The sequence below is a fragment of the Pongo abelii genome, chromosome 2, assembly GCF_028885655.2.
Source record: "Pongo abelii isolate AG06213 chromosome 2, NHGRI_mPonAbe1-v2.0_pri, whole genome shotgun sequence".
Taxonomy (NCBI): domain Eukaryota; kingdom Metazoa; phylum Chordata; class Mammalia; order Primates; family Hominidae; genus Pongo; species Pongo abelii.
The window spans coordinates 127,330,926-127,352,015 of NC_085928.1; the positions used below are offsets into that span (position 1 = coordinate 127,330,926).

The 21,090-nt window shown below is 39.8% G+C and overlaps 1 protein-coding gene across 22 annotated transcripts in view; it reads left to right on the plus strand.

The window, feature by feature from the left end:
• The window catches only part of NEK10 (NIMA related kinase 10), a 266,823-nt gene that overhangs the window by 28,342 nt on the left and 217,391 nt on the right, over nucleotides 1–21,090 (plus strand). The gene's annotated exons all lie outside the window — the stretch shown is intronic.

Here is a 21,090-nt window from a genome sequence, read left to right on the forward strand (position 1 = left end):
AACATGATTTGAAACATCTTACAGGATTGAACATGTCATTAAAGGAAAGAAGGAGGCAAATGAGTAGGCATTACAGATGATCTCATTAAAATCACTGATTAGGTACTGAATTTAGCTGAATTTTATGACAGATAAGGAAAATGGGAAAACACTCAAGTTATCATGTTTTCTTTATTTTCTTTGAGTTTGGATACTCAAGGAGGAATTTATTGTGTGGGACCTTATGAAAGAGACATTGGACAACACCACGGACAACATTCTTATGCTGTACTTTTGCAGTGATTTAATGACTGGTTAAATGGACTGCGCAAGCCTTGATCTTGAGGAAAGAAAGGATGAGTGTGTAACATCCAGCCACAGCCTCATAAAGATGTTTCTTCTCAGGACCAAATCGAACATTCCTTTCTTTGCCTTCTTAACACAGGTGCAGTGTTGGGACTGTAGAGGAAGGATTAGTTAACAAGTCCTCTGGATTCTCTCTCACAAATATCAGGGGTTTTCAGGGAGCCATTGATTGTTGCTGGATTGCAGTCAGGTCTGAATTTTCTGTCCATTCTGAGCTGCTTCATAGAAGAGCTGGGTATGCTGCTGCCAGATGCAAAGGAGTCTCCTAACAGTGTGTCACTATAGGGTCCTGTCTTTTGCTCTTTTCAGGAGGCGCATGCTCTTCACACATGCATCAGTTGAAAAATGCCTATAAAGAACCTTAAATCTTCCTTGTCACTTTGTTGTGATTTGATTGAGATATGTGAATTCCGTCCCAGTGAAAATGGAAAAACATTATTTCTATTGTGAAAAATAAAAATAGGAGTATTAATAATTTAATGCCTTGATCAAAATAAAAGTCTGACTTGGCCCAGTGCAATAGCTGATTTTAAGTAGAACAGCATTCTGACAGGTCCTCCATGACGAGTCAGCTACTCAATACGTGCTTAAGTGATGACCTCATATCTCCATCTTTTAGATGGGGTCATTTAGTATTACGTATTTAAGTATTGGACTTAAATGACTGTCCAATACATTACTTTTGTTTAAAACAATACAGAATTGAGACTGCATCTGTCATGCCTTTGTACTTAATTTAAGCAGAGGATTATTAGACTGGCTCAGATGATACAAGAAGCCTAAAATCTTTACCAAGGTTATGTAATTGGGTCACTGTTCAGTTATACAAGAAGCCTAAAATCTTTACCAAGGTTATGTAATTGGGTCACTGTTCAGTTCTCGATTACACACTCAAAGATTGTTCAAAGATTAATGAACACTGCAAAGAACCTGAAGTTACATATATATTTCAACTGTTTTCTGCTTAGATTGAATGGAGTGAAACAATGGTAATAGCAGAATCATTATGCATAAAATGGTATTAGGAAATAAAGTTCTTTTTTTTTTTAAAGCCAGCTCACATGGACTCTTCAAGAGATGCCCAGTAGACTGTTTATTGGGTCAATACTTTGGGGGAAGGCACTAGATGCAGAAATTGTTAGGAAGAATAACTGGGCACTGGTTGGCATCAACTAGTTGAAAAAGATCTCAACAATTCTAAAGTCAAGAGATCTCTTTTCAGGGTGTTTTAAAATTCTTAGTGATTAAAGGAGCATCTTAGGCTGGATGAAGTTACTGGCTTGTAACATGAGCAGTACCTGGAAGTCTTCAAACTGGGAAGAGATAATTGTAGATCTCTTTGCTTTCATAGTATGAGATGGAATTCAGGAATGTTGAACATCAAGGGCATCCTTTTATGTCATCCTGTGGCTGCTGACAGCTTGTTATGTTCAGTTCTATTCTAAAGGCATTGGGTAAAAGATGGCTTAAATATAAAGGTTTTCCACTGTCCCTCACCCCATATAACCTTGCTAAAATAGCCAGGATCATTCCTCCATTTTTTTTCTTCCCTTCTAACTTTAGACTTATAGAAGAATTACACCTCAGGACCTTTTCTGATATGGCTTGTTATCCCCTTTCTTTGCAAACATGAGATTTAGTGTTGGGTTGAAGGCTTAGATTCAATTTGATAAACAAACTGGTAAGCATGTACTGTGTGCAAGGAAGGGAGGAAGTAAGTGGTGAAGAAGGACAAGAGGGTGAAATTAAAAAAATTAACAGGACATGTGGTCTTCTTCTCCCTGGGGACTCAAATTCTACTCTGATCAGCAAGACAATTACCCAATAAAGGAAAATGTACTAAATATATACAATTTGTGTTAACACAACTAACTAAAGGCTGCATGAGATTGAGGGGTGTGTGGGAATTTGGGTCCTTGGTCCAATTATGGTTGTAGATAAGACATTCAGCGTGTTATGCTACTCAATTTTGCCCTGAAAATATGACTTATTGGGAATTTAGTCTCATTTGTGAAGTGTGACCCCTTTCAACTCATTTCTCAATGTCTACCCAATTGGTGATAATGTTCCTCTTCTATTTTACTTACCCCAACTCCAGCCTTTCCCTAAATCACATTTGTGGACACCTCCTTTCTGTGTTTTCCTAAGATTGATTTGTGATTACTCCCCCATTCTCAGAATGAAATTGCCAGATGGCATCTGAAACTGGAAAAGACTTGTTAATCCAGAGTCAGATAAGGTAACACTGCAAATACCTCACAGTAAATCTCCAAGGACAAGGGAAAGTATCATCCCTGAGCCTGGGGTTACTCCTAGTTACACAATGGTAACTAATCTTTAAAAAAATCCTTTTATAATAGTATTTATTTATAATATACTGCTATATAATATTTTACGTATTTATGGGGTACATGTGGTATTTTGTTACATACATAGAATGTGTAATGATCAAGTCAGGGTATTTGAGGTGCCCATCACTTTGAGGATTTGTCATTTCTATGTGTTGAGAACTCTCTTCTAGCTACTTTGAAATAGACAATACATTGTTGTTAACTATAGTCACGCGACTCTGCTGTCAAATGATGGAACTCATACCTTTCATCTAACAATACATTTGTACCCATTAACCTACCTCTTTATCCCCCCTTGCACTCACCCACCCTTCCTGGACTCTGGTATCTATTATTCTACTCTCTATCTTTATGAGACTGACTTTTTTTAAGCTCCCATGTATGAGTGAGACCACATAATATTTGTCTTTCTATGCCTGGGTTATTTCACTTAACATAAAGCCTTCCAGTTCCATCCATGTTGCTATAAATTATGTGATTTTTTTTCTTTTTTATGGCCAAATAATGTTTCATTTTGTATATATACTACATTTTAAAAATTCATTTGTTTGTTGGTGGACACTAAGGTTGATTCCATATCTTTGCTTTTGTGAACAGTGCTGCAATAAACACGTGAGTGCAAGTATCCCTTTGTTATACTGATTTCTTTTTCTTTGGATAGATACCCAGTAGCAGAATTGCTGGATCTTGTGGTTCTATTTTTATTTTTTTGAGAAATCATCATAAGGTTCTCCACAGCAGTTGTACTAACTTGCATTCCCACAAACAGTGTATGAGTTCCCTCTTATCCACATCCTCATCTTTTAGTTTTTTGTCTTTTAATCATAGCTATTCTAACTGGGGTAAGATGATATCTCCCTGTAGTTTTGATTTGCATTTCTCTGATGATTAGTGATGTTGAACTTTTTTTCATATACTTGTGGGCTATTTGTATGTCTTCTTTTGAGAGTTGTCAATTCATGTCCTTTGCCCACTTATTTTATTTTACTTTAAGTTCTGGTATACATGTTCAGAACGTGCAGGTTTGTTACATAGGTATACATGTGCCATGGTGGTTTGCTGCACCTATCCACCCGTTGTCTAGGTTTTAAGCCCCGCATGCATTGGTTGTTTGTCCTAATGCTCTCCCTCCTTTTGCCACCCACCACCCAATAGGCCCCAGTCGGTGATGTTCCCCTCCCTGTGTCCATGTGTTCTCATTGTTCAACTTCCACGTATGAGTGAGAACATGCGGTGTTTGGTTTTCTGTTCCTGTGTTAGTTTGCTGAGAACGATGGCTTCCAGCTTCATCCATGTCTCTGCAAAGGACATGAACTCATTCTTTTTTATGGCTGCATAGTATTCCATGGTATATATGTGCCACATCTTCTTTATACAGTCTATCATTGATAAGCATTTGGGTTGGTTCCAAGGCTTTGCTATTGAAAATAGTGCTGCAATAAACATACGTGTGCATGTGTCTTTATAGTAGCATGATTTATAATCCTTTGGGTATTACACAGTAATGGGATTGCTGGTTCAAATGTTATATCTGGTTCTAGATCCTTGAGGAATTACCATGCTGTCTTCCATAATGGTTGAACTGATTTACACTCCCACAAACAGTGTAATAGTGTTCCTATTTCTCCACAACCTCGCCAGCATCTGTTGTTTCCTGACTTTTTAATAATCACCATTCTAACTGGCGTGAGATGGTATCTCATTGTGGGTTTTTTTTTTTTTTTTTTTTTTTTATCTGAGATGGAGTCTCGCCCTGTGGCCCAGGCTGGAGTGCAGTGGCCCAATCTCGGCTCGCTGCAACCTCCGCCTCCCGAGTTCAAGTGATTCTCCTGCCTTAGCCTCCCAAGTAGCTGGGACTACAGGCGCACACCACCACACCTGGCTAATTTTTGTATTTTTAGTAGAGTTGGGATTTCATCATATTGGCCAGGCTGGTCTCAAACTCTTGACCTCGTGATCCTTCCACCTCAGCCTCCCAAAGTGCTGGGATTACAAGCGTGAGCCACTGTGCCCAGCCCTCGTTGTGGTTTGGATTTGCATTTCTCTAATGACCAGTGATGATGAGCTCCTTTTCATATGTTTGTTGGCTACATAAATGTCTTCTTTTGAGAAGTGTCTGCTCATATCCTTTGCCCATTTTTTGATAGGGTTGTTTGTTTTTTTCTTGGCAATTTGTTTAAATTTCTTGTAGATTTTGGATATTAGACCTTTGTCAGATGAGTAGATTGCAAAAATTTTCTCCCATTTATAGGCATGGACAAGGACTTCCTGACTAAAACACCAAAAGTAATTGCAACAAAAGTCAAAATTGACAAATGAGATCTAATTAAACTAAAGAGCTTCTGCACAGCAAAGGAGACTATCCTCAGAGTGAACAGGCAACTTTGCCCACTTTTTAATGGTATAATTTGCTTATTTTTTGCTATTGATTTGTTTGAGTTCCTTGTATATTTTGGATATTAGTCGCTTGTTGATGAATAGTTTGTAAATATTTTCTCCTATTTAACAGGTCGTCTCTTCGCTCTCTTGATTGCTTCCTTTGCTGTGCAGAAGTTTTTAGTATAATATAGTTCCATTTGTCTATTTTTGTTTTAATGTCTGTGCTTTTGAGGTCTTAGCCATAAAATCTTTGCCTAGACCACAACCTACAGAATGGGAGAAAATTTTTGCAATCTAGCCATCTGACAAAGGGCTAATATCCAGAATCTACAAAGAACTTAAACAAATTTACAAGAAAAAAAGAAGCCCATCAAAAAGAGGGCAAAGGATATGAACAGACACTTCTCAAAAGAAGACATTTATGCAGCCAACAGACATATGCAAAAATGGTCATCATCACTGGTTCACAGAGAAATGCAAATCAAAACCACAATGAGATATTATCTCATGCCAATTAGAATGGCAATCATTAAAAAGTCAGGAAATAACTTAGGATGTGGAGAAACAGGAACACTTTTACACTGTTGGTGGGAGTGTAAATTAGTTCAACCATTGTGGAAGACAGTGTGGCGATTCCTCTAGGATCTAGAACTAGAAACACCATTTGACCCAGCAATCCCATTACTGGGTATATACCCAGAGGATTTTAAATCATTCTACTGTAGACACATGCACAGATATGTTTATCGCAGCACTATTCACAATAGCAAAGACTTGGAACCAATCCAAATGTCCATCAATAATAGACTGGATAAAGAAAATGTGGCACGTATACACCGTGGAGTACTATGCAGCCATAAAAATGATGAGTTCATGTCCTTTGCAAGGACATGGATGAAGCTGGAAACCATCATTCTCAGTAAAATATCACAAGGACAGAAAACCAAACACCGCATGTTCTCACTCATAAGTGGGAGTTGAGCTATGAGAACACATGGACACAGGGAGTGGAAGATCATATACCCAGGCCTGTTGGGGGGCTGGGAGAGGGATAGCATTAGGAGAAATACCTGATGTAAATGATGAGTTGATGGGTGCAGCAAACCAACATGGCACATATATACCCATGTAAGAAACCTGCACGTTGTGCACATGTACCTTAGAACTTAAAGTATAATAATAAAAGAAGAAAAAAATTAAAAACTAGCAATCAAAACCCTAAAAAAAAAATCTTTGCCTACACCTTCCTATGTTTCATAGGAAAGTGTTTTCTGTTTTTATTTAGTAGTTTCATAGTTTTGAATCTTAATGTTTAAGTCTTTAATCCATCTTGTGTTGATTTTTGTATATGGTGAGAGAGAGATAGAGGTCCAGTTTCATTCTTCTGCATACTGATATCCAATTTCTTCTGCACCATTTATTGAAGAGGGTGTCCTTTTTGCAGTGAATATTCTTGGTGCCTTTGTTAAAAATCAATTGGCTGTAAATATGTGGATTTGTTTTGGGGTTCTCTATTCTGTTCCATCAGTCTATATGTTTGGTTTTATACAATTACCATGTTGTTTTGGTTACTATGGCCTTGTAATATATTTTGAAGTCAGGTAGTGTGATGGGTCCTACTTTGTTCTTTTGCTCAGGATTGCTTTGGCTCTTCTGGTTCTTTTTTTGTTTCATATGAATTTTATTTCTTTTTTTTTCTATTTCTGTGAAATATGATCTTTTGATAGGAATTGCATTGAATCTGTATATTTCTTTGGGTAGTATGGTCATTTTAATGATATTAATTCTGATCCATGAGCATGGAATGTCTTTCCTTTGTGTCCTCCTTAGTTTCTTTCATCAGTGTTTTGTAGTTTTCCTTGTAGACATCTTTTACCTCGTTGGTCACATTATTTTTCTAGGCATTTTATTTTTTTGGTAGCTATCGGAAATGGGATTGTCTTCTTGATTTCTTTTTCAGCTATTTCATTGTTGGTGTATAAAATTTCTACTGATTTTTGTATGTTGATTTTGTATCCTGCAACTTTACTGAATTTATCATACCTGAGTCTTTGGTTTTTCTAAATATAAGATCCTGTCATCTGCAAAGAGGTACATCTTCCTTTTTTTCCCTCCAAATGTGGATGCCTTTTATTTCTTTGTCTTGACTTATTGTTCTGGCTAGGACTTCCAGTACTATGTTGAATTTGAGTGGTGCAAGTAGACATCCTTGCATGTTCCATTTCTTAGAGGAAAAACCTTCAGTATGATGTTAGCTGAAGTTGATATTGTTATATATGGCCTCTATTATGTTGAGGTATGTTCCTTCTATGCGTAGTTTGTTGAGAGTTTTTAATCAGGAAGGATATTGGATTTTATCAAATGCTTTTTCTGCATCTATTGAGATGATCATATGTTGTTTATCCTTCATTCTGTTGATGTGATGTATAACATTTATTTACTTTTGCATGCCAAACCATTCTTGTTTCCCTCGTGTAAATCCCACTTGGTTGTAGTGTATTATCCTTCCGATATGCTATTTAATTTGGTTTGCTAGTACTTTGTTGAGGATTTTTACATCTATGTTCATTAGGGATACTCTTCTATAGTTTTCATTTTTTTTGTTTTATTCTTGTCTTGTTTTGTTATTGGGTAATGCTGGCCTCATACAATGAGTTAGAGAGAATTCCTTCCTCTTCAATTTTCTGGAATAGTTTCAGGAGGATTGATATTAGTTCTTCCTTATATGTTTGGTAGAATTCAGCAGTGAATCCACCAGTCCTAGGCTTTTCATTTTTAAGAGACTTTTTATTACTTATTTAATCTTGCTACTCATTATTGGTCTGTTGTTTTTTTATTTCTTCCTGCTTCAACCTTGGGAAGTTGTAGTTTCTAGGAATTTATCCATTTCCTCTAGGTTTTTCAGTTTGTTAGCATATAATTGTTCATAATAGTCTCTGATGATCTTTTGTATTTTTGTGTTGTCAGTTGTAATATCTCCTTTTCCATTTCTGATTTTGGTCTGGGTCTTTCTGTCTTTGTTAGTCTAGCTAGTGGTTCATTAATTTGTTTATCTTTTTGAAGAACGAACTTTTTGTTTTATTGATGCTTTTTGTTGTTTTTTAGCCTCTATTTTGTTTAATTCTGCTCTGATCTTTTTTGTTTTTTTCCTTCTGCTAATTTGGGGTTTGGTTTGTTCTTGCCTTTCTAGTGTCTTGAGGTGTATTATTAGATTGTTTAAAATCTTTCTGCTTTTTTGATGCAAGAATTTTATTGCTATAAACTTCCTTCTTAGTACAGCATTTGCTGTGTCCTACAGGTTTTGGTATGTCGTGTTTCCACGTTCATTTGTTTCAAGAAATTTTTCTATTTACGTTTTAATTTCTTTATTGACCCAATGGTCATTCAGGAGCAAATGTTTAATTTCCATGTATTTGTGTAGTTTCCACAGTTCCTCTTGTTATTGATTTTTAGTTTTATTCCATTCTGCTCTGAGAAGATACTTGATATGATTTCACTTTTTAAAAATGTGTTGAGACTTACTTTTTAGCCTAACATCGTCTATCATGGAGAATGTTCTATGTACTGAGGAGAAGAACTGTATTTTGCAGTTGTTGAGTTGTTGGATAAAATGTCCTGTTAATGTCTGTTATGTTCATTTGGTCTAATGTTCAGTTTAAATCCAATGTTTCTTTATTGATTTTCTACCTAGAACCTCTGCTTACTGCTGAGAGTGGGAGTTTTAAAGTCCCTCGCTATTATTATATTAGAGTCTGTCTCTCTCTTTGGATCTAGTATTATTTGGTTCTTTTTTTTTTTTTTTTTTTTTTTTTTTGAGACAGAGTTTCACTCTGTCACCTAGGCTGGAGTGCAATGGTGCATTCTCGGCTCACTGCAACCTCTAGCTCCCAGGTTCAAGCAAATCTCCTGCTTCAGCCTCCCAAGTAGCTGGGATTACAGGTGACTGCCACCAAGCCTGGCTAATTTTTGTAATTTTTAGTAGAGAGGGAGCTTCACCATGTTGGCCAGGCTGGTCTCAAACTCCTGACCTCAGGTGATCCACTCGCCTCTGCCTCCCAAAGTGCTGGGATTACAGGTGTGAGCCACCATGCCCAGCCACTTTGGTTCTTTTTTAAGATATCTGTGTTTTTGGTAAATTTCTAATTTGTATCCTGAATTGTTTTTCTGATTTATTTATATTTTTTTGGACTTTTCTTATATCTCACTGAACTTCTTTTGAAACAATTTGAATTCTTTTTCCATGATTTTGTGAATTTATTTTTGATTGGGATCTATTGTTGGATAATCATTGTTCTCCTTTGGAGGTGTCATATTTCCTTTCTTTTTCATGTTTCCTGTGTTCTTACACTGACATCTGCACATCTGGTATAATAGTCACTTCTAATTTTTAAAATTGGCTTTCATATGGGAAGACTTTTTCCTGAGGATGAATCTATAATGTTGGTTGGGTAGGGTACTTTGGTTTTGATTCTGGGTGAGTACAGTTGTGCAGTCTCTGTATGATTTCTTTCTCTATAAATGGTGTCAGTGGTATCTGAGATTTCCTCAGTGGCTTAGGCTGTAGTTATTATTGGAGGCTGGGGTGTAGTTTTGGTGGAGACTGGGACACAAGGTAGGCTAGTCTTCAGTCTCCTGGGGAGGCATCAGTGGGATAGCATGCCTATCCTGGGGACCCTGGATGGCATACACTGCCACTAGTGTTAGCAGGTCCAGTTGGGTCTATTCTTGGGCCTCCAAGTGGCTTACTTGGATGCCAGTAGTGGCAATCATGGGGCTGGACAGGTAGAAGGGTTCTCATGCTCCTGAGCAGCTGGTGTGTTGTGTGTGATGGTAGTGGCAGTTGTAGGACTGCCCTCTAAGTCCCAAGTAATGCATGCTGGTGTTGGTGGTGGCTGCAATGGGCTAGGCACACTAGTCTCCAGGCCTGCAGGCAGCACATGCTGGTAGGTGCCAGCTGTGGTTGTAGTGGCTTGGTGGGTAGGCTCAACTTCAGGCCCTTGGGAGGAGTGTTTAGGTGCCAATGGTGGTAGACTAGGCTGGGCAATCCTCTGGCCCCTGGACTGTATGCTCTGTCATGGAGGGGAGGGTGAAGCTGGGCTAGGCTGGCTGGTCCTCAGGGCCCTGCAGTTGTGTGTACAGGTGTTGGCCATGGTAGGCAGGAATGGGGCAACCTCTAGGCCACTGGCAGAATGCCACTGGGTGGTGTTGGTGGGGAGGCAATGTTTTTAGTGATGGCAGCCTAGGCCAGCAGATGTTAAGCATGTGTGCCACTTGTGCCTCAGCCCCAGGTATGGTAGCCCATGGTTGCTCATTCCTAAGCCCGGGGGTCAACAGCCAGCTCTTCTCTTGCACCTCTGTCCCAGCACTGCTGGCTTCCAGGATAGTGCATACTCTGTTGGGGGTAGGGCTCTAGAATGGTGCCTTGCTCAGCCCTGGTGGTAGCCTGCATCTTGTTCATGCCTCCTACCTGGGTATGGTAGCCCACGGTTGCTTGTGCCTAAGCCCTGTGGGCAGCAGCCCATGCTTCTCCCACACCTCAGCCCTGGTGCTACTGGGTTGCAGGATAGCATGCAGTCTATTGAAGACAAAGTTCTTTTTTTTTTTTTCTTGAGATGGAGTTTTGCTCTTGTTGCCCAGGCTGGAGTGCAATGATGCGATCTTGGCTCACTGCGACTTCTGCCTCCCGGGTTTGAGTGATTCTCCTGCCTCAGATTCACGAGTAGCTAGGATTACAGGTGCTTGCCACCACACTGGGCTAATTTTTGTATTTTTAGTAGAGACAGGGTTTTACCATGTTGGCCAGGCTGGTCTTGATTTCCTGACCTCAAGTGATCTGCCTGCCTCAGCCTCCCAAAGTGCTGGGATTACAGGTGTGAGCCACTGCACCTGGCCATGGGTCAAGGAGCTCTCCCATGGCTAGGATTGCAGGAGTCCATGGTGTTAATATGGACCACTGATGGTCTCTCAGTCACCCTTTCCCTGTATTGTAGTCTCCCTTGGCTCCCAGCTGATCTTGGCTAAGCAGGCTTCCTCACTTCCTCCTCCTTCTTTACTTTAGGTATTGCCTGCCACTTTTCTACTGAATTCCAGTATTCTCTCTTGGGTGACCTATTTGAAGCATAATTATCTACTAACTATATTGGTTCTTCTTAGCGGAGGAAGCAAGTACAAAATGCCCCTGGTCAGCTCTCTTGAATTGTTACTCCTGGTAACTAATCTCAAGGTGTGGCAAGATATGGAAACAAATTGTGGTCTTCCAATCTTTTTTTCTCTCATGACATCATTTGTGTGTAGTAGAGTTTGATTCCATTTCCATCTCATTTGCCTGAACGGGAAAGTACAAAGGGCGTTGGTATCCAAGACCAGGTTGTTATGAGCTGTGTAGGGAAGTTGTCAAAACATTATCATATTCTCTAATTAATTGACCTCTTATAAAATTGACCTCTATTCAGATATCTCTTGTGTATATCTGCTTCTCTGGAATTCCTCTTTGTTAGTACATTCCTTGCTGACGTGAAGATTCCGTATTACAAGGCAAATATTTATTTGTGAAACAAACTTGCAAATCTGGCTGAAGTTGTAGAATTTTATGAAGTTATTGAAAGTGATGGAGCTGAGCTGGTGGAATATGACCAATAAGGCTCAGGCAGAAATAGGTCACCTGACAATGAAGGAATAGAGTGTTAACAAGGAAAATGACGAAGTTATGTTTGGAAAAACAAAGAATAGGAGAGGACTTTGGGAAAAAATAATGAATCCTTCCAATATATTCACAAAATAAACCTCTTTTTCTTGCAAAATCAAAAGTAAAGAAATAATTGGATCATGTTATATGAATATTTTTTCAGAAAAAGTGTTTCAAAAATGTCAGCAGAATTTATTCTTGCTTTGCTCTAGTTACCAGGGCAATGTTGCATTATAACTTAAATTTTGTTAAATGTAAAATAAAATACATCCTGGTTTCATAATTTATTTTTTAAGGTGTTGTTTCAATCTTTCCTCCTGCTCTTTAATATGAAATTTGGTGTTATTTTGAAGTGGCTTTGCTTAACTGGCCTCGTTCTCGTACTATCGTTCTAGAATAACCAGGATATGCCTCTTCCTTTGCCTGTAACTTTTGTATAGGTAAGCTTGTCCAAGGTACTCATTCTAGTTGGAATGAGTTGGAAGAAACCATTTAGTATGACCTTATTTGTAAAAAAATTAATTTACTTTTCTGGAAAGAATAAGTTAGTATCCTTATTATTTTATACCCCAGTTTCCTGAGATATCTGCTACAAATTTGAAGAATTTTGGAAATGAGTCTGTAGGAAGTCTAGGTGAGAAATGTTTGCACGATGTATAAGAGAAAACTTGATGAATTAGGAGAAAACATCGCAATGTTATTAGAAATTATCATAAAAAGTATTCTGAGAACATCATAGATACTTATAACCAAGAGGATTAATATAGTTATTTGTTTAGCTGTCAGACAATTCGTTATCAATGTCCTTTCCAGGACCTAGATCATGAAGCAAGTGACTCTTTTCCTTTCAAGCTTTACCTGGTCCTCAGCATTGACTATCCAGACTCCATCACAGAGGGAGGTTAGATGAGAGGACCAGAAGTTAGGATGCAGGGACAATCTCTTCAGTGTTTTGAATAAGTTCTTGAAATAGATGAAGCTAATGAAGAGATGCTTTTTCTGTGAATTTATCTCTTCAGCCAGTACAGAGGCCAATAGAGACCTTTGAAGGTTCCTTATTGCCTAAGAAAGGAGAAGCCTGGTCACCTTGGTAAAGCCTGTCAGATAGTTCAGAACCTACCTAGAGACAGAGCTTCAAGTTAGCACCATAGACTGGGCACAGATAAAATTTCATTAAGGCCTCAAAAGCCTTAGGTTTGTGTCTTTTTTTTTTTTTTTTGAGACAGAGTCTTGCTTTATCACCCAGGCTGGAGTATAGTGGCCTGATCTCAGCTCACTACAACCTCCACTTCCTGAGTTTAAGCGATTCTCCCTGCCTCAGCCTCCCGAGTAGCTGGGATTACAGGTGCCTGCCACCATGACTGGCTAATTTTTGTATTTTTTAGTAGAGACGGGGTTTCGCCATGTTGGCCAGGCTGGTCTTGAACTCCTGACCTCAGGTGATCCGCCCGCTTCAGCCTCCCAAAGTGCTGGGATTACAGGTGTGAGCCACTGCATCCAGCCAGGTTTGTGTCTTTAGGTACTAAAAAATGTTATAACGGCCTATTCCTTAGTTGGTTCACATAGTTCTTTGAGCTCTTGTATCTTCTTGGCCTCATCTCTTTATTCTGTCCAGTGTCTTTCCTGGACTCATTGAGGTCAGAGTGAAATTTCTGTTCCTTTGAAAGTTATTCTTTTTGTCACCTCTGATCCTTTGACCGTGGTAGTCCTCTGCCTGAAGCACTCTGTCTCCACCTCTTTATAGTCTTTTATCCCCTGCTCAAGCCATTGACACTGGTTTTGTTAGGTGAACATTGAGGCTAAGATTGTTCATTTGGAATTTCTTTGCATTAAATTATTTTGATTGCTTTAAAAATTTTGGAAAACAGAAAATTATAAAAACATGAAAATTTACTATTTATACTACCCTTAGAAACAGCTATATTAACTTTTGCTATATTTCCTTCTAATCTTTTAACAATTTTATGCTTTTTTCCTTCACTTATCTGATAGATTATTATGCACATACAAAACTACATTTTGCTTTTACCCAGAGTAGAACTTTTTAAACAGCTGGATCATTGTTTGAGAATGAAATTTGTCTTTTTTTCTCTCTTTTACTCGAAGCTTCACAACCTTAAACATAGACATGAAGCAAATAAGCTTTAACAACCTAAGATCTCATGTAGTCCTCAAGCAAATGATGATTTCCCTTCTTCCCATCACCTAACTTGGAGCAAATATCTAGCTCTTATATTATTATTTCTCATGCAATATTATCTAGGGTATTTTAGGTAAATGTGTACACACATGTACACACACACGGGCACAGTCAGCCCTCGATATCCAAGGGTTCTGCATCATCAGATTCAACCAACTGCAGATTAAAAAATATTCAGGAAAAACAATAAAAAACACAACAATTAAAAAATACTTACATAGCATTTATGTCATATTAGGTATTATGAGTAATCTAAGATGATTTATAGTACATGTGAGAATATGTGCAGGTTCTGTGGATTTTGGTAACCATGGGGGTCCTGGAACTCCTGAGGATACCAAGGGATGACTATATATACCAAAAAAGGCATGAAATTATAGAGGTAGAATGGACTCTGAAGAAAACCTTCTTAAGCCTCATTTGATAATGTGGGAGATGAGCAGGTAAGGTCCAAGGTCCTGAGAAAAAGCCATGGCTGATACTCTTTTCTCTTATGCCTCACAGATTCCCTTGTTCTTTACTAATCAATGCACATTTAAAATTTGTTTTAGGTGTGCACCAGGGAAAAGTATTACTTTGGTAACCAGACTTACTGCTTCTTGTGTAGCTCATTCACTTGGCTGTCAATAGGCATGAAGTGAAAATGTTCCTACCTTCCCAGGAAAGAACTGGTTGTTCCTTGGCTACAGGTAACCACCAGAACCAGTTTTAAACCTGGCCAAATCAATAAATGACAGTTTCTCATGAGTACATGAGTTTCTGAGAGCCAGGAAGTAACTGACGGTCACATTCTGGGAGCTGCATTTCCACAGTTAAAAATCAACCAATGCCCAAACAGCCTTGTGAAACCTGGCCTTTCCTAAATTTTCCTATCCACTTTGCTCCAAGAAATGGGGCCTTCTAAGTACACTCTCTGTATTAGTCTGTTTTCACATTGCTAATAAAGACATACTCGAGACTGGGTAATTTATACAGGAAAAAAGTTTAATGGACTTACATTTCCATGTGGTTGGGGAGGCCTCACAATCATGGCAGAAGGCAAGGAGGAGCAATTCATGTCTTACATGGATGGCAGCAGGCAAAAAGAGCTTGTGCAGGGAAACTCCCATTTTTAAAACCATCAGATCTCATGAGACTCATTCACTATCACAAGAACAGCACAGGAAAGACCTGCCCCCATGATTAAATACCTCCCACCAGGTCCCTCCCACAACATGTGGGAATTCAAGATGAGATTTGGGTGGGGACACAGCCAAACCATATCACTCTCCTTTGCTGTAAATTCATCTTTTGTTATACATATTGATTTGTGGGCTCTTCCTTCTTTAAGCATCTCAAAGTTAACATGTTTAAAACAGTACTTTTGAGTTTTCTCACTCAATGTGTGAGAATGCCTCAGTTTTAGTCTTCCCCATCGGCTAGTCCAAACCCCCATCATCTCTTGCTCGGACCATTGCAGTAGGCTAACAGGGCTCCCTGCTTTTGATGCTTGGCTCTTTATACTCTGTTCTCAACATTGAATTTAGAAGGATTTTTTCAAAATCTCCTTCAGATTATGTCAATCCTCTGCCCAGAGCCTTCCAGTGACTTCCCTGAATAAAAAATCCAAAGGCCCTGTTCTTATTTTACAAGGCTGTTAAGCTCTGGCTTCTCCTGTCTCTCTCACCCCAATCCCTATTGCTCAATCTTTGCTCACTCTGCTCCAGCCCCACTGGCTTCCCCACTGGCTTCCTTGCTATTCTTTGCAGATTACAGTATTCCTGCCTCAGGGACTATGTATTTAACTACTGTGCTGTTCTGACCTAGACATCCATATGGATCAATCCCTCAAAGAACTCAGATGCTAATCTTATCAAAGAACTGTTCTGTGACTGTCCTAAAATAGCATGCCCAGTACTCATTAAATCCTTAACCTTGATTATTCTCCACTGGCCACCACCTGATATGCATTTTTATTTGTTTTTGTGTTCAGAATGTAAGCTCCATGAGTACAAGTGCATGGGTTTTTCCTCTGCTGTACTCCTGGGCTTATAATAGTACTTGGCTGATCACAGGTGATGAGTATATACTAAATATTTGAAAACATTCTGAAATTTTCATTAATTATGTAGAAGAAATACTCTAAGAATGCATTTATATCCTGATTTTAGGGGCCAACATGATCCATTTGATGGGTTTCTGATTAGGTGTACATTTCATGCTAGATTTAGTAGGGGACACAGAGAAAGAACAAAGACCTATTAAGAATAGCAAAATAAGTCAGTGAGAATTCCCTAAATAATCATTTAGGATGAATTTCTTCACATATATTCTTGTTGCTTTTTTTTAAGTTTTGCATGGATGTGAATTTTACTTTTTCAGCTATCCAAAAAAATGGGACTCTGTCTTATGAATTTGAGGTGATATTTGTTTTGAAATAGGCTTGAATTCCTCTATTTTTAATGAGTCAAAGATGGCATGTTGTTTTGGTTTGTCTTGTGTGTTAATGAAAACAGTACTACAATATGAAAAGGGCTGTGACATGAAAGAGACAGAGTGTGCTACAAATGACGGTCAAAGTTGTCACTTCTGCCATTTGCATCAGTTCCTGGGTTCAGTTAACCCTGCTTCATTATAATAGCACAGCTTCGTGGACTGACTTTTTACTCGGAACCCTCACATCACATATTTGTTTCTCTTACTGTGTAAGAAGTTGAAACCCTGGCTACTTTTTCCCTTTTCAAATAATGTGTCTCCAGTGCTTTTCCTTCTTTTTATATTGATGGCAGAAGATGGCACCTGATGCTGACAGCAGAATGGCAGGTGGTCATGGACAGGGGTGGCAGGATCTGATCACGCTGCCATGTATTAATAGTCCTGTGAAAACAGTGGCATAAGTTCAGTCATAAGAGGGGACAAATATTTGCCCGCTCGTGAATTTGCTTCTGTGTGGCTGCTATATTGAGACATGGCCTCTAGAGAAATACTATCTTTGCAGACAGGTTTTTCAGGGCTGCCCCCATGCCACTCTGCTGAATGCTACTGTTCCTATATTAAACATGTCTGCAGAGTCACTTTCTCTTCAGCCATCCCTGTATAGACTTAGGTGGAGGGGAGGGATGGCAAGAGCACTGGAATGGGAGTCTGGCACCCGGCTCTGTTACTTATTGTGTAGCTGTGGGCCAGACACTCAGCTCCTCCAGGCCACAATTGCTGAGTCAGTAAAATAAAGGTGCCTGTCTTGACAATCTGTCACTATTATTCACTGTAATTCTCCAGTTGCACTAAGCTGTGTGTTTCCCAGTCCCTCAGCTCTTGGCAAACAGATGTATATATGTGTGTGTGTGTGTGTATATATATATATATATATAGTCTTACAGAGCATGCAATTCTCCTTGAACACCAGCACTTCATCCCATGTGCCCCGTCCTTGCAGTGGGTTAAGGGCTGAGAGCCAAGGAAGGAACAACTGCTCTTTCAGAGGTCAGCGCAAAGAGAGGAGAAGCCAGAGGACTCAGACACCAGGAATTCTATTTACATTTACAGCAGCAGAGGCCACGTAGAAATATTAATAGCTTTGGGCTTCAGTTCCCAAATTGCAAAACAAAACAAAACAAAAATGCCATTTGGTTGGAACAGAAATTTCAACTCTGAGATTTTTCTGGAACTCTTCATTTATATACACTTCTTTATTAGTTTAAAAAAAAACTATTCTGGAATTTTTGTTCTTTTCTTTTTCCTGGGAGGTGGGAAGGAAACAAACTTTTTATATTTATATTAATATGAAAAATCACTGAAAAAGTCATGAAATTTCCTCATGATGTTTGTATATGGCTAACAGTAAAAATACCACTGTACACATATTTGTAGCGTGAATCATCTCTTAAAATGCCCCATGGCTTTTCCTTTAAATAATGAAAAGTAATTAGCATTCAACATCACTAGGTTGCTAGCAGCTGTTGCAACCTGATCATTATTTCTGTTAGATCTTTGGGATGTAGTATCTTTGCCCTATAATTCAGGCTACATGCTGTCTTTAGCTAACCCAACACCTGAAAGAGAAACTTGTCGTGTGCCCTCTTCCTAATTATAAAGATTAAAGATATCCTCTCTGTATTAGGAGCTTTAGAATAACCATATTTTTATAAGTGCCCCCATAGATGATTATTTTGAATTCAAAATGTATTTCAAATTTGGTTTATTTTTCCCAATGCAGGGTATGTCCGATTTGAAGTCAGGATGAACCCATAGTATATCCTGGATGTGGCCTTGGATAATTCTGCCTGGCTGGCAGTTTTGGGATTGGTTGAATCCTGACTCCATTTTCAGAGGAAACTGGGCTTTGTCCCCTTGGCAAAAAGGGGTCACTGACAGGGTGCTGGGCCAGAGGAGGGGCCAAGGTGTTGATAGCAACTGTGGTGGGCAGCATAGCTGCCAAGAGTCTTGGTGATGGAAGGAAGAGTAATCCTCAGCCAGTGATATTCTTTGGACATCTTACTCAACATCTCTCCACAGAGCCAGGCCTTGTTGGGGGACTGTAATCTATAATGAGCACTCAGGAGTATAAGGCTTTGGGAAGAGCCTACCTATCAACCTCCTTCCCATGAAGTCAGTCTTTGCAGATGGAAGGAATGGTGAGTGGCTTGGGGTGGAGTGTGAGTATGGTGGGGTGAGGAGTAGCACCTCTAGTGGCAGTCACTACAAATGTTCATCCTAACTTTGAGGAAGATGGTTCTCTTCACTCAGGTTTGAGACGTGCAGGTTTGGGGGCAGAGTTGAATTTCTCAGGATCATAGAGGAGACAAAGATGAACTGTACCCAGAGGCAGAGGATCAGTGTGGGACAGGCCAGGCAATGGGTGGCATGGGTCCACAGCTTAAGTAATTGCTCTGTTTGACAAGGGGGCAGATCTTTATTCTTGCTGGATACACAATCAGCTCAGCTGTGGAGGTGGGAGATGTGGGAGAAATTATATAGATTCTAGTCTAGAATAGCTTCCATTATCTCCCTTGCTTTTTCTTGGCTGAGTATGAAATAGAAGATGCTTTGTGTTTTAGGCTTTTGTTAATGTGTGCACCAAGCACCACTATGGAACTAGCTTGGAGGGCAGTGTGAGCAAGTGTCACCTGGCCGGGACCACCTTCTGTTTCCAAGTTCCAGTGCATGGCAGCACTCAGCCTCTCTTTCTCACCTCAGGAGTTCAGTCTGTGCTGTGTTGGCCACTTCTGCACAACATACACTGTGGTTAGAACAACTGCAGGTGACTGGCCTCATATCATGGAGAACATCTTTCAAATTCTTTATGAGTTTCCAGTGTTGAAAAGCCACAAAAGGCTTTCATGGGAAGCACTTTAGGCACTGGACCTTGGCCCAGCCATGTAATGAGAAGGTCAGCGTGACTGGGAGGAAGTGAACAAGGGGCAGTGGAAAGACATGAGGCCAGAGGTGTAATGGGGAGGCCAGGCCCTGGAGGGCCTATGAGTCATGGTATGGAATTTGGTTTTTATTCTGAACGAGATGGGGTCTGTTGGAGGATTTGGGCTGAGGAGTGACATGAATGGACTTGTGTTTGTAAAGAATCACCTTGGCAGATGTGAGAGAGTAAAGGAAGGGGCAAAGCTGGAAGCAAAGATGCCAGATAGGAGGCTTTTGCAATGGCTCAAGCAAAAGATGATGGTGGCTTGATCCTGGGTGGTGGTGGAGGAGATAGTGAGAAGTGGATAGGTTGTGGAGGCAAATATTTTAAAGGTAGAGCAGACAGGATTTGCTGAGGAATTGGCAAAGAATGTGAGGGAAATAGAGGAGGCAAGAAAAACACCAAGGGTTTCTGTCTGGTCACCTAGATGACTGGAAGGATCAGGCTTGAGGGGGAGTTCATGAAGTCAATTTCAGACATGCCGACTATCAAACTGAGATTCAGGAAGCCATGGGTTGTAGTTTCAGTCTGGGCTCTGTTGCTCCAACTCTTTGGGTACAAGTATCCTCAACAACTGATGTGAAATGCACCTTGCATTGTGCACATTCTATGGCCTATGAAGCAATATTGGGAGCTGACTGAAAAGCTTTAACATTTTGACTGCATTTACTACTAGCTATAACTGGATGTGGGACAGCTAAGGGACAAAATAGAAATTGTTCACAGTGGCCCAGCCGGGTCAGGAAGGGATGTGGGTGTCACCAAAGAGCATAGACTATCCCTACCCTGACTTCCTACTTCTAAGCTAACCTCAGCTTCTGAGCTCATAGAGGCATGTCAGTGGAGGGATTCTGTCTTGACTGATGTGCTCCCTTAGGTTTAAATCTAAGTGAGAGGTTCCTAAAATGTGCTTACCTTTGCCACACTGGTTTAAATCAGAGAATTGGTCATCCATGTGTATTTGAGTAGCTGCTGGGTGCAAGGCCTTGTGACCACCTCTGAATTTGATTAGTGTCTGGCTTCTTTCAAAAACATTGCAAAATTGCAATTGTCCTTATTTTAAAGACCTTTGAAGGATGCAACTAAATCATTCTTTGCTAAAGAAATATACTTTTTGAAAGCCTCTCAAAAGGTAGTTGAGTGAATACTTGTAGCATTTGATGACATTGAAGGGATACTTCTAAGTTGAATAGTTCTTTAGAAATCTGATGATGGTATTTTGGATATTGGCTATATTCAATGTTCGAAGCAAAAATCCAGGTTTTTTATTGTTGTTGTTGTTGTTTTTTTCCCTCTGAACAGACCTGTGGCAAATACACCTTCAGTTTCTGTCATAATATGACTTCTCCAGTGACTGTGACTTTGATTTCAAAGGGTTCTGCTGAATCTCACTATAGAACTGTAGGGAAATATTGGTGCTTTGCCCAGAATCCTCCCGTTCTCACCCTTTTGGTTTTGGCACCTTCCTGTCCAACAACACTTGCACCAACCACCCTCAGGTTCCTTGAGTCTGCCTTGCCTGCAGGCACAGAGAGCCAGTGGGAGTGTCTGGAAATGTTCCGTCGGTCCCTCCTGCAGCTCTTAGCGAATGGCAACAGCTTCAGTACTATAGAAAAGCCCAGTGCCCTTGCCTCAGTACGGGACAACTCTGAGCAGTAACTTACATTCCAGAGCCCCACTGATTGGGTTGAGGGGAGATTTTGGCTGATGTGATACCCTTGCATGGATTTCTACT